The sequence below is a fragment of the Zalophus californianus genome, chromosome 1 (assembly GCF_009762305.2).
Source record: "Zalophus californianus isolate mZalCal1 chromosome 1, mZalCal1.pri.v2, whole genome shotgun sequence".
Classification (NCBI taxonomy): domain Eukaryota; kingdom Metazoa; phylum Chordata; class Mammalia; order Carnivora; family Otariidae; genus Zalophus; species Zalophus californianus.
In genome coordinates, this window is record NC_045595.1 from 47,762,908 (window position 1) to 47,775,701 (window position 12,794).

The following is a 12,794-nucleotide window of genomic DNA, read 5'->3' on the forward strand; positions in this document are numbered from 1 at the left end:
GATCCCATTTACAATTGCACCCAAAACCATAAAATACCTAGGAATAAATTTAACCAAAGAGGCAAAGGATCTGTACTCAGAAAACTATAAAATACTCATGAAAGAAATTGAAGAAGATACAAAGAAATGTAAAAACGTTCCATGCTCATGGATTGGGAGAACCAACATTGTGAAGATATCAATGCTACCTAGAGCAATCTACACATTCAATGCAATCCCCATCAAAATACCATCCACTTTTTTCAAAGAAATGGAACAAAGAATCCTAAAATTTGAATGGAACCATAAGAGACCTCGAATAGCCAGAGGAATATTGAAAAAGGAAAGCAATGCTGGCGGCATCACAATTCCGGACTTCCAGCTCTATTACAAAGCTGTCATCATCAAGACAGTTTGGTACTGGCACAAAAACAGACACATAGATCAATGGAACAGAATCGAGAGCCCAGAAATGGACCCTCAACTCTATGGTCAACTTATCTTTGACAAAGCAGGAAAGAATGTCCATTGGCAAAAAGGCAGTCTCTTCAACAAATGGTGTTGGGAAAATTGGACAGCCACATGCAGAAGAATGAAACTGGACCATTTCCTTACACCACACACAAAAATAGACTCCAAATGGTTGAAAGACCTAAACATGAGACAGGAGTCCATCAAAATCCTAAAGGAGAACACAGGTAGCAACCTTTCGACCTCAGCCGCAGCCACTTCTTACTAGAAACTTCGCCAAAGGGAAGGGAAGCAAGGGCAAAAATGAACTATTGGGATTTCATCAAGATAAAAAGCTTTTGCACAGCAAAAGAAACAGTCCACAAAACCAAAATACAACCGACAGAATGGGAGAAAATATTTGCAAATGACACATCAGATAAAGGGCTAGTATCCAAAATCTATAAAGAACTTCTTAAACTCAACCCCCCAAGAACAAATAATCCAATCAAGAAATGGGCAGAAGACAGGAACAGACATTTTTTTTTCTTCTTTTTCCAAAGAAGACATCCAAATGGCCAACAGACAGATGAAAAAGTGCTCAACATCGCTTGGCATCAGGGAAATCCAAATCAAAACTTCAATGAGATACCACCTCACACCAGTCAGAATGGCTAAAATTCACAAGTCATGAAACGACAGATGTTGGCCAGGATGTGGAGAATGGGGAACCCTCCTACACTGTTGGTGGCAATGCAAGCTGGTGCAGTCACTCTGGAAAAGAGTATGGAGGTTCCTCAAACAGTTGAAAATAGAGCTAACATATGATCCAGCAATTGCACTACTGGGTATTTACCACAAAGATACAAATGTAGGGATCCGAAGGGGTATGTGCACCCCAATGTTTATAGCAGCAATGTCCACAATAGCCAAACTGTGGAAAGAGCCAAGATGTCCATCGACAGATGAATGGATAAAGAAGAGGTGGTATATATACACAATGGAATATTATGCAGCCATCAAAAGGAATGAGATCTTGCCATTTACAACGACGTGGATGGAACTGGAGGGTGTTATGCTGAGTGAAATAAGTCAATCAGAGAAAGACATGTGTCATATGACCTCACTGATATGAGGAATTCTTAATCTCAGGAATGAAACTGAGTGTTGCTGGAGTGGTGGTGGGTGGGAGGGATGGGGTGGCTGGCTGATAGACATTGGGTAGGGTATGTGCTATGGTGAGTGCTATGAATTGTGCAAGACTGTTGAATCACAGATCTGTACTTCTGAAACAAATAATGCAGCATATGGTAAGAAAAAAGTAAAAGGAGAAGATAGCAGGAGGGGAAGAATGAAGGGGAGTAAGTCAGAGGGGGAGACGAATCATGAGAGATGATGGACTCTGAAAAACAAACTGAGGGTTCTAGAGGGGAGGAGGGTAGGGGGATGGGTTAGCCTGGTGATGGGTATTAAATAGGGCACATTCTGCATGGAGCACTGGGTTATGCACAAACAATGAATCATGGAACACTACATCAGAAACTAATGATGTGATATATGCTGATTAACATAACATAAAAAAATTAAAAAAAAATACAGAGAAATACTCACCTTATACTGAAGGAGAATATTAAACTCTGATGTAAGAAACTATGTTTAATAGGGACACTTTTTAAAAAACTTTTTTATTAACATATGATGTATTATTTGGTTCAGGGGTACAGTTTTGTGATTCATCAGTCTTACACAATTCACAGCACTCACCATAGTACAAACCCTCCCCAATGTCTATCACCCAGCCACCCCAGCCCTCGCATCCCCCTCCACTCCACAACCCTCAGTTTGTTTCCTGAGATCAAGAGTCTCTTATGGTTTGTCTCCCTCTCTGGTTTCATCTTGTTTCATTTTTCCCTCCCTTCCCCTATGATCCTCTGTCTTGTTTCTCAAAATCCTCATATCAGTGAGATCATGTGATACTTATCTTTCTCTGATTGACTGATTTCACTTAGCATAATACACTCTAGTTCCATCCACATCATTGCAAATGGCAAGATTTCATTTTTTTTTGATGGTTGCATAATATTCCATTGTATATATATACCACATCTTCTTTATCCATTCATCTGTCGATGGACATCTTGGCTCTTTCCATAGTTTGGCTATTGTGGACATTGTTGCTATAAACATTGAGTGCATGTACTCCTTTGGATCACTACATTTGTATCTTTGTGGTAAATACCCAGTAGTGCAATTGCTGGGTCATAGGGTAGCTCTATTTTCAACTTTTTGAGGAACGTCCATACTGTTTTCCAGAGCTGCACCAGCTTGCATTCCCACCAACAGTAGGAGTGCTCTCTTAAGCATATTTGCTTCATGCACCTTTCCCAGGAAGCTGTTGGGTATGTGCTCTACCAAAATAGGAAAATAAACAAAAAAGAGGAAAACTTGGAATTTCGGAGACAGAGCATTCTCATGGGGAAGTTCCACTTGATAGTGATGGGAAGTCCAGGATAGAAGCTTTGTAATACGTCTAGAGGAAAAAGAGAACTAGTTGGAATAGGAATGTGGAAGGCTCCAAAGGGAGTTCCCCAAGGGGAAAAATGGAAATGATATATTTGACCTCGTGGAAAACCATACAGAGAGGCTTTTGTATTTTGTAGGAAGAACTAGCAGAGCTACATTAAAAAATATGAATGGTGTTAATAAAGACAATAACCAAATTCTGATGATTTATTTAATTGGTAATTATTAGGTAAATAAATTAGAAGAATGGGTCTATATCAAGTAGATGTTCATGGAGATGGTGGAGAGTGACCTAAGGAAGGTAAAGCCTTATATACTACATCATTGATAAATTCAGAAATAGCAATATGGACATACTGTGATGATCTATGGCAATAAATAGCAGAAGGGTTAAACATGGTTAACTAGCATGAAAAGAGTGATAGAGGGTGTATGAATGGAAATACTTATTTCCAATGTAACTTCTGATATTATTTCTTACTCTTCAAAACACTGTATATTACTATGATTGGAAATAAAAATTTTTAAATGTACAAATATTTTAACCGGCAGCATCACATAGTCTTCCCCTCTCCACCTTCTTGGAAAATGGGAAAGAGAGAGAGAGAGAGAATATCATGAAATTTTCCTTCTGCTGAGAGGTTTTCCAAAACATGCTAGTGTGTTGATCTGCATGACAGTTCACAGCATTAGAGAATCATAGAATTAGGTTTCCATGCTGTATTTATTTTTAACTATCATAAGATCTTGTTATAAATGAAAAATACTTCAATAGAGACTCTTAAGGCAATTGTTCTTTGGAGATGGTATCTACAAAATGTGATTATCTCTAATGGCATTATCCTAGGAGGTAATAAACCAGAGCAGGGCTCCTGCTGAGAGAGTCCTTTAAGGTAATTTAGAGAGGAAGATGTGTATGGTTATTTTCAAACTAATGGAGGAAAGGGTTTAAAAATTGGTAATTCAAGGCACATAATGATTCTCTCATGTGTTCTGAAAAGCAAGATTGAAAACTTGGTGAGGAAATGGGAATCAATGGATACAGAACAGTAGATTGTCTTAAAATGTAGGTTCTGTTATTATTCAGGTATGGTGAGGGTGACAGATCAGGAGATGGCTGCCATCACAAGGACAGTTTGTTATTCACAGTTCCCAAGAAGAGGGGGCACATTACACCATACAGGCCACACAGGAAAACACCAGGGTCAATCAGAAGGTAGAGGGAACAGGGACAAGAGGAACTCATGAGCCAGACCCTCTATTGTCATTTTCATGGGTAAAGAAGGCAAGGTAGGGTAAGCACATTGAGAGTTGGCTCTGGCCTACACGGTTTCTCTTGGTTGTCTGGTACCTGGTCCTGGATGATGAGAACAGAAGACTATTGCCTCCTGGAGTATAAGAGCCAGACGGAGGAGGTTGTTTGGTTTGGCATGGACCCTGGATTGGTTTGTTTACGTGTGAAAGGCATATTCACAGAGTGAGTTGTGATTTCTAAGAATTGGCTAGTCCTGGGGGGACAGTCTTTTCCCTGTCAGTAAAGACCCAGATGCCAGAGCATCAGGAATACAGAAAATAAGAAACATAGGTAATACACAAGTAAACCAGAAGGATGAAAAAGATGCAGGTAAAGGACAAAAAGGCAAGAGGAATGAATATTAGTTTTAGGAAGCTGTCAGATGTAATTAGGTCATCAACCTTTGAAGGCCCAGGTCTAAGCAGAACAGGATTGCTGATAGAGATAACATGGGCCCAGCCAAGAACTCCTGAGTAAAACCTTACTGGCTCAGACATGAATCAGCCCCAAGGGGACATAAAAGGTGAACTTATTTAAATAAAGAGAACATGAGATTGGGCAACCCAAACTAATTAAACAAAATTAGGGCACATATGATATGCCAGACTCTCTGTTGGATACTGAAAGGCATACAAACCTGAGTCAGGTGAGCCTGTGCCTTCATGGAAAGTGAGATCTCTTCAAAGAGATTTGACACAGGTCAAAGATGAAACGTAAAATAGCAGTTAAATCATTCAAGTGCCGGGTGATGTTACAAAGCAAAGAGATGGTAAATCGATGCTATCTTCCATTCTAGTCCCCATGGCAGACATCAGTAATGGACCATGATGCTCTTGATCTTCCAGTCAGGTCTGATCTCTGGTTTCTTCTCAGTGAAGTCTCTGTGAAACCATGGCCAAAGAATCAAAGTTAGCCACGTGCTAGTCTTCAGCAGATGCTCTAAGGAGGGAGGTTGAGGACTAGGAGCACCTTCCTGGAAGAGTTACATTTAACTTAAGGATGAATGACTTCGGAAGTATCCTGAGTGGGATTTGTGGGTACATTGGTTTCAACAGTCCAGGCAGCAGGGATAAATATATGGTTGCTGGAAAGTTTGGAAAACTGCATGAATAGTGATTATGCAGTCTGGATGGAATATAGGCTATATGGAAAGAAGGGATGACAGATAAAGCCAGAAAGGGGTGGTTGGGTCACACTGAATGCCAGATGTGAAGGTAATAAAATTAAAGCAGCTAAAATTCCCTGTGTGCTTACAGTGTTCTGAGCAATATAATGTTCTAAGTGAACATTAAGATATATATGTATACTTTTTATGTATACACACATATGTACACATAAACACACATATATAAATATATCATACATTATAATAAGCAAGATATACTGTACATTATATATTATATACTGCTTTTATATATTTGCTAATATATTTATTATGTATTATGTATTAAATATATCTCACTTATTATATAATACATTTATATATAACATATGTACATTACACATAATATACATCTTGCTTATATATGTTCTATATATAAAAAATTTTTATAATTTCCTACAATACATAGACAAATAAACTGAAAACAGAGAAATAAAATAACCTGCTTAAGTGTCACAGGCAATGAAGGGCAAGGTCTAGATTTAAAAGCAAGCAGTTTGACTATCAAGGCCACACTCTTCACCATTATACCGTACAGCATTCTAATATTTTATAGTTCTATTTAATTTTAGATACCGAGGAGCTATCTATTTCTGAGATAGATATTGATGCAATTAGACATGGGGTTTAGGAAGACCTGTCTGGAAGTAGTATATAAAACAGTGGTGGAAGGAAATTGCCAGACTGTTTGTGTGTGATTTTGCCAGCCTGTAATATTGAAGTGGGTTTTTTTTTTAAGGATTGACTTATTTTATTTTTTTTAGAGAGAAAGTGAGAGCACAAGCACGCGTGTCTGTGCATGTGAGTGAGGGAGGGGCAGAGGGAGAGAATCTTCCAAGCCAACTCCCCACTGAGCGTAGAGCCTGAAGTGGGCTGGGCTCAATCTCAGGACCCATGAGATCTTGATCTGAGCCAAACCAAGAATTGATGCTTAACCAACTGAGCCACCCAGGTGCCCCTATAGAAGTACTTTTATGAATTGTCTTATTAATAATTAAGAACTTCCAATTACATTTCCCCCAGGGGTATTATTGCATGCATAAAAATGAGAGCAAGAACTGGTAGCACATACTCAAAAAAGGAATTGAAAAAAGCATCTGTCATATCTATATGCAGTGTGAAATGAATTCCTGAATCCCTTACCTTTCAATCACATAAGCAAAATTTGTGGCTGCAGAGGTGACCTATTAACATGCTTCATTCAGGCAGATGAGGCCATCCATGGGGGAAGAAAAGGTGGTTTAGCCAATCTTTGAATAACAGTGTGTCTGTCTGTACTTGTGAATTTAAATAAAGTAGGACAATCACCTTATCCCACTCTTGAATCTAATAAATGAAAAATCTAGACTTGTGTTTATTTTGTACATCTTTCTTATTTCATTTTTGCTAGTTGTTTATGTTTAGTGTATTTTTTCAAAGGCTCAGTCCATAATAGATTAGGAAAAAACTCCACTGATCTTTTGTCACAGTTAGTCTGAGAAGTACTGTTCCAGATCATTTGTAGTGGAAATCACCGCCTTAAAAGCAATACATAGTGACATTGTTCTTTGCATTTTCACTCCTGTTAGCGGCGAATAGTAGTTTGATGTGATTTATACATTCAGAAGTCAGAGATTTGGAAGTTAGGGTTTCCTCAGAAGCAGTTTCTATAGCTCATGTACGGAGAACCACAAAACAAAATAGGAGTCTGATGCTTGGGACCAAGTTATGGTTGCTCTGGGTCTGATAACTGAGTACCTTAGGCAGCAGGTTTTCTATTATTACCTGTAACATTGCATTAATGTGATTTGGGGATTATTGATTTCAATGAATATCTTCACCTATGTTTTTTTTTCTTAGTAGCTTTGCTGTGGACCATTAAGAACTGTTAGGCTGTTTCTAGACACACTAATTTACCGTGTGTGCAAATTTAGGTGTCACTGAGGCAGGAAAATGCAGTTTTACTTCTAAAGAGGAGCAGGAATTTTTCTGGCTATGACTATGTGATAGACCAAGAAAGGGAGCTGTGTGGATCAGACACAGGTTATTATCCAGAAATAAGAGAATAGCTAATGCTCTTCTGCATAAATGGCTCTCCCTTCCCTTTTCCCATCAAAAAGCATCTACTAGGCGTAAAGAGGAAGGCATAAAGGAGCATATCATTGCTCTGACCTGGGCATCCAGCTCCCTGTGATAATAATGTAGGCTTTCTCATTATTAACAGTAGAAATAGAAGCTAGTATTTAATGAACACTTATTCTGGTCATATATCATGTTAAATCCTTTACCTGTTTTCTTTCACTGAAACTCTACAACATCCCAAGACATGGGTAACTATCCCATATTTAAGAAAGAGATATGAATAACTTTAGAGGGACAGGTTATAGATAGGAATATTTAAGAACCCTACAGCCCTCACGGTCTAATTCAGGGGTTGGCAATCTTTTTCTGTAAAGGGCCATATAGTAAATATTTTAGACTTTGCCGGCCGTATGGTCTCTGTTATAACTACTTACTCTGCTGCTATAGCTTGAAAGCAACAATAGACAACATAAAAATGAATGGATGCAGTCATATTCCAATAAAACTTTATTTGCAAAAACAGTGGCAGTCCAGATTTGGCCCACTGGCCATAGTTTGACAACCCTGAAATATATAATCTTATAAAGGATGTTCCTAAGGCCAAGAATGGGCAATAGACTTGTCCTAGGCCGTGGTGACAGTAATGGTAGTGACTGATGCCTTTCATACTTCAAACTCTGCATCTTCTCGTTGATCGCATTTTATCTAATGCTAAAAAATACATATTATTTTTTGACGTCTGTATATGTAAAGAGATATACCATGTTGGTACATAAGGTCGCAATGTACTTTTTGATCTCCCACTCAGAAAGGGTTATTTGAGTATTTGAGTACAAGTGAGTGAGGATCATGTTACCACAGAAATAACTTTGAATTTATTCTGATTTACTAATGATAGTAAAGCACTCACACACTTCAGAAATTTGTCATGAAAATTACTTAGAGCACATTTTCCAACTGATTGTGACATGCGGACACACTAGTGATTCATGCTATGAAAAGCTGCTGTGGTCTTCTTCAGGATCAGGTGTAAACACATTATCGATTTTCTTCCATTCATATCTAGTTCTATCCACTTTTTCCACCCTCATGTCAACCAGCGTTTTCACATTTGTCACAGAAACTGGTTTTTCAATAACTACAAGTTCCCCTTTATGAAGCCTACAAAGTACAAATTATAGCAGTCCCTTCCGATTAAAGTAAAAATATGCATTTTTAATATTAAGTATGTCCTTTCATGGAGTAGCCATTGAAAGTTTTCAAAGAACCTAGCCTTCCTCTGGACAAGCATTAACAAAGTTGCCAATATCCTTTTTTCTTAATTTTCAAATAGAAAATTGATAGAGACCTTTTAACTAGAGACCTTTTCAAGGCTGAATCTGTAAAAGGAAATAGGATTTTTTTGTTGCTTTGTTTTACTTAGAGTGAATAAAATTAGAAGGAAGTTTGTTGCAGCATAAATACTCATTAAATCCTGTGGGATTCAGGAGGAGAGTACTCCTTGAGTATTTATGTTTTTATCCAGAACAAAACAAAACAAAACAAAACGTCTTCAAACACATAAAAATCCAGCCACAATTTATGCTCCACATTTTAGGTTTCACATTATAGTAAAATTCTAACAGAGATGCCATCACTGACTATATTTAAAAAAAAGGTTTTGCATAAAGTTTAACACAGAACATTTGTAGGCTAGGGGCAAAGAAGGCACAGTGCGTGTCATTCCTGTAGCGGTGTTCGTGAAGCATGTCTCGATAACCTTCCACCTCCTGGATGGGATTCAGCAATTTTTTAAAGAGCCACGTCTTCGTTAGCTAGCTGGGTCTAAATTGATTTTGATACTTCCATGAAGGCAGATAATTCCAAACACAAGATTTTTCTCCCATCTATCCAAGAAATGAGAACTGAGACTTTGTCTACCATGAACTGGGGAGTAACATTCTAAACCTTTCTGGAGAAAATGAGCTCAGGGAAAAAAAATTACATAAACCACTTAGCATTTGCTTTAAATTTAAATGGATTTATTTAAATTGTGATTGTATCTTCTTGAAGACTTGTTATATGCAGCTGATTTATGGTCCCTTTGTTTTCCTCTTTGGTCTGAAATAAGAATTTTGGGAATCCTAGGTTCAAAAGGACTAAAAAGTTCTCTTTTTGTTTGTGTTTTTCCCCACATCCCAATGGGGCAGACTCATTTGGAGTTAAAAAAACTTTAGTTGTTTTTACTTCTGTGTTTACCTAGTTTCTGGACATCAAAATATTTTGCCAACATTTTTTAATTCCTCTGAGTGACTTCATGGTACACTTTTTATACCAAAGAGATGATTTAGAATTCAAAGAATGTACCTGGGGTATTAGAAGCTAAAATTGCTGGTTAAGTCATATTCTGGGCACTTATTTAGCCTATGCTGAAAATAAAACTAAACTGAGAGATAGTGGACCATCTGTTTCAATGGAATGGGTGTTCAAGCTTAGCAAACCCCCACGGGAGGAGGACAGGGTGGTGGTACAAACTGTAGAGTGTCCTCTCTGGAGTCAGATGACCTGGATTGGAATCTCATCTCTACCTTTTCTCCATTGTGTGGGCTTTAATAAGTTACTTTATCTCTCCAAGATTCCACTTCCTTTTAGGTAAATAAGGAATGCCAGGAATATATACACATCAGCTAGGGTTGTTCTGAAGATAAACAGGTGAACCATGTAATGCCTTTAGAGTTCAATAAATACTCATACTTCTAAGGTTCAGGAATCCTCAAACGTATTTTCTTTTTCATCAAGAGACTACATTATAGCTCAGAAATATAGCCACTTAAAATTAAGCTGCTTCTCTTCTATTTCATAAGCATAAAGTTGTATAAATTTTGAATTAGACCATACTCTTAGATATTTAAAATTAAAATAACCTTACTCTTTTGATTGGTGTCTGTTGCTCCTCTAAAGGTATTTTCTTTTCATTTGCTTGAATGTCTTTCTTTATCTGGTTCTTCTAAAAGTGCTGAGCTCTCCTGACACCCTTGTACCTTTTGCTAATCTAGTCTTTCTTTGAAGTTTTTGAAAGTTAACACTCGTGAATAGTAGGTCTAGGGAATTGCTGGTCAAGAGAATAGATTCCTCTGTGGGTCTGGAAGTAAACAAAAGCAAACAAGTAAACTAAAAAAGACATACTGGCGTGCTCCCAGTAAACATGCCGTAATCATGACTTTAGCCTAACTGCAAAGGAAGCTGAGAAGTGTTCCACTGTTTCACTCCTCCACCCATCATTTAAAAAAAAAAAAAAAAAAAAGCCCTGCACCATATCCTAACTTGTCATTCTGATCTGAGTCAGGTTTTAGCTCACAGCAACTGATCAATTAAAAGATTAAGTTTTTAACAATCTGTAGTTCCTAGGTTTTGTGTAGACATTAGTTACTATCTTTTTAAATTTCTATATGATCTTCTTTTTTGGCTATCACTGAACAAACATTGTGTATTCATGGTAGGCAGGGTGCTCTGACATTCGTTTCATAAACCACAAATTGTCAGTGGTTATGAAATATGAGACTGAAATTATTGGCTTCAATACATAATTTTGACAAGGTGTCAGTTTGACTTTAATAACACCAAAAATCCTGATAAAATCATATTAAGACAAAAAAACAGACTTGGCTTTAATCCCCAGTCCAGTTATTTCTCTCTTTATCTCTTCACAGTAACCTAAAAATTCTTACGTTATGTTTTTAAAAATCTATTAATTTCCCATTGCCTCTATAAGTCTGTTTGTTTATAAAGATTTTCTTCCCCTGACCTAACTCTAGGTATTTCTAAACTCCCATTATTTCCCTATACAAAGTCTCCCTTTTAGTTCCTCCTCTGTTTGACTGATGCTACCTACTCTATTAGGAATGTCCCCTCCAAAGATGCCTCACTGATGATGTCCTGCTGAAGATGCCCCTCTCTCTATGCAGTTCTTCTCCAGAATTCTCAAGCCCATGTTACTTCCTTACTTGTGAGATTCTAGAACTCTAATCTGTTTGTCCTTGAAGATAAGACTTGTTCATAATTTTCTGCTCAGCACTGAGCACAGGACCGCACATAGAATGTGTTTGATAGCTATTTGTAGGACAAATTAATGCATTCATATATTTAGCCTTCATTTTTATTTCTCTTATTTTGGTATTGTATCATTCAGGACACAGTAAATTATTCTGTGATACCAGCTAATCTCAATGGCTTATAAAATCAAAGGACACTGTATGTTTGTGGATCAGCTGTGGCTCTGCTTCATGTTGTATTCACTCTAGTGCCTAGATTGATGGAGCAGTCTCTGTCAGGAACATTTTGATTGTTGTGTCAGCAGGAAAAGAAACATGGCACTCACATCCTGGCTCTCGAGCTTCTACTTAGAAAAGATATATGTCACTTCTGCCTTCGTCCGATTAAACAAAATGAAACATCTTGACTTCAGCAGAGTAGGAACATATAATTCCCCCTTAGGGAAGAACATGCTAAAGAGAGAATTTGGGACAAATAGTAATACAGTCTACTGCTGAGAGATAACCATATATCATCTAGCTCCTTTATTTAGTCACTTTGGTTGCCTTTATCCTTTATACCAAGCTATAGTGCAAAATGATGTGTAAAAGTAAGAAAGTTCCTTTCAAAAGTTAACAGCAGGGTGTCTACAATGGATGAATAACAAGAATTTATAGAATTATGCATTATGACATCATTTCTGATAGCCTGAAAATAATATTTATATCAGCCCTCTGATGAAATATAGACACATGGGCATTCTTGCTTGTCTTTTAATATGAATAACCTTTCTTTTGATTTCATATTTTCCCAAATCTGAAGAACAGGGTGTTGGATGAACTCCCTTCATTGGTGATGACTCCAGTCTGGTGCATTTCTCCACAATCTATTCCCTCCTTTGATTCTTGCTGTAGCTCAGATCATTTCAGAGACCTGAACATCTAAGCAGAAACTTCCATAGTACCAGACAATGAAATAACTACGTCGCATCATTTGTCCTTCCCTTTTCGATCTGTGTTAGCATCATTAGCTTTAATTAATAACACCATCTCTTATTGAACATTTAGAATTCACCTTTTTGGTTAATTTTTTTATTTTCACTTTTGTAAAACCTCCAAAATATTTTGTTAGAATCTACCATCTTTCTGATGCCCACTTTGCTTCCTCTCTTATTTTCTCTCTCCCTCTTTCTCTTTCCCTTATTTTCTTTTTTTCTTCTCTTCTTCCTTCCTCTGTCTTTACCTTTCTACCACCCTGTCTCTGTCTCTCTTCTGTCTTCTCTCTCTTTCTTGCATGCTCGTCTTCCTTCCTTTC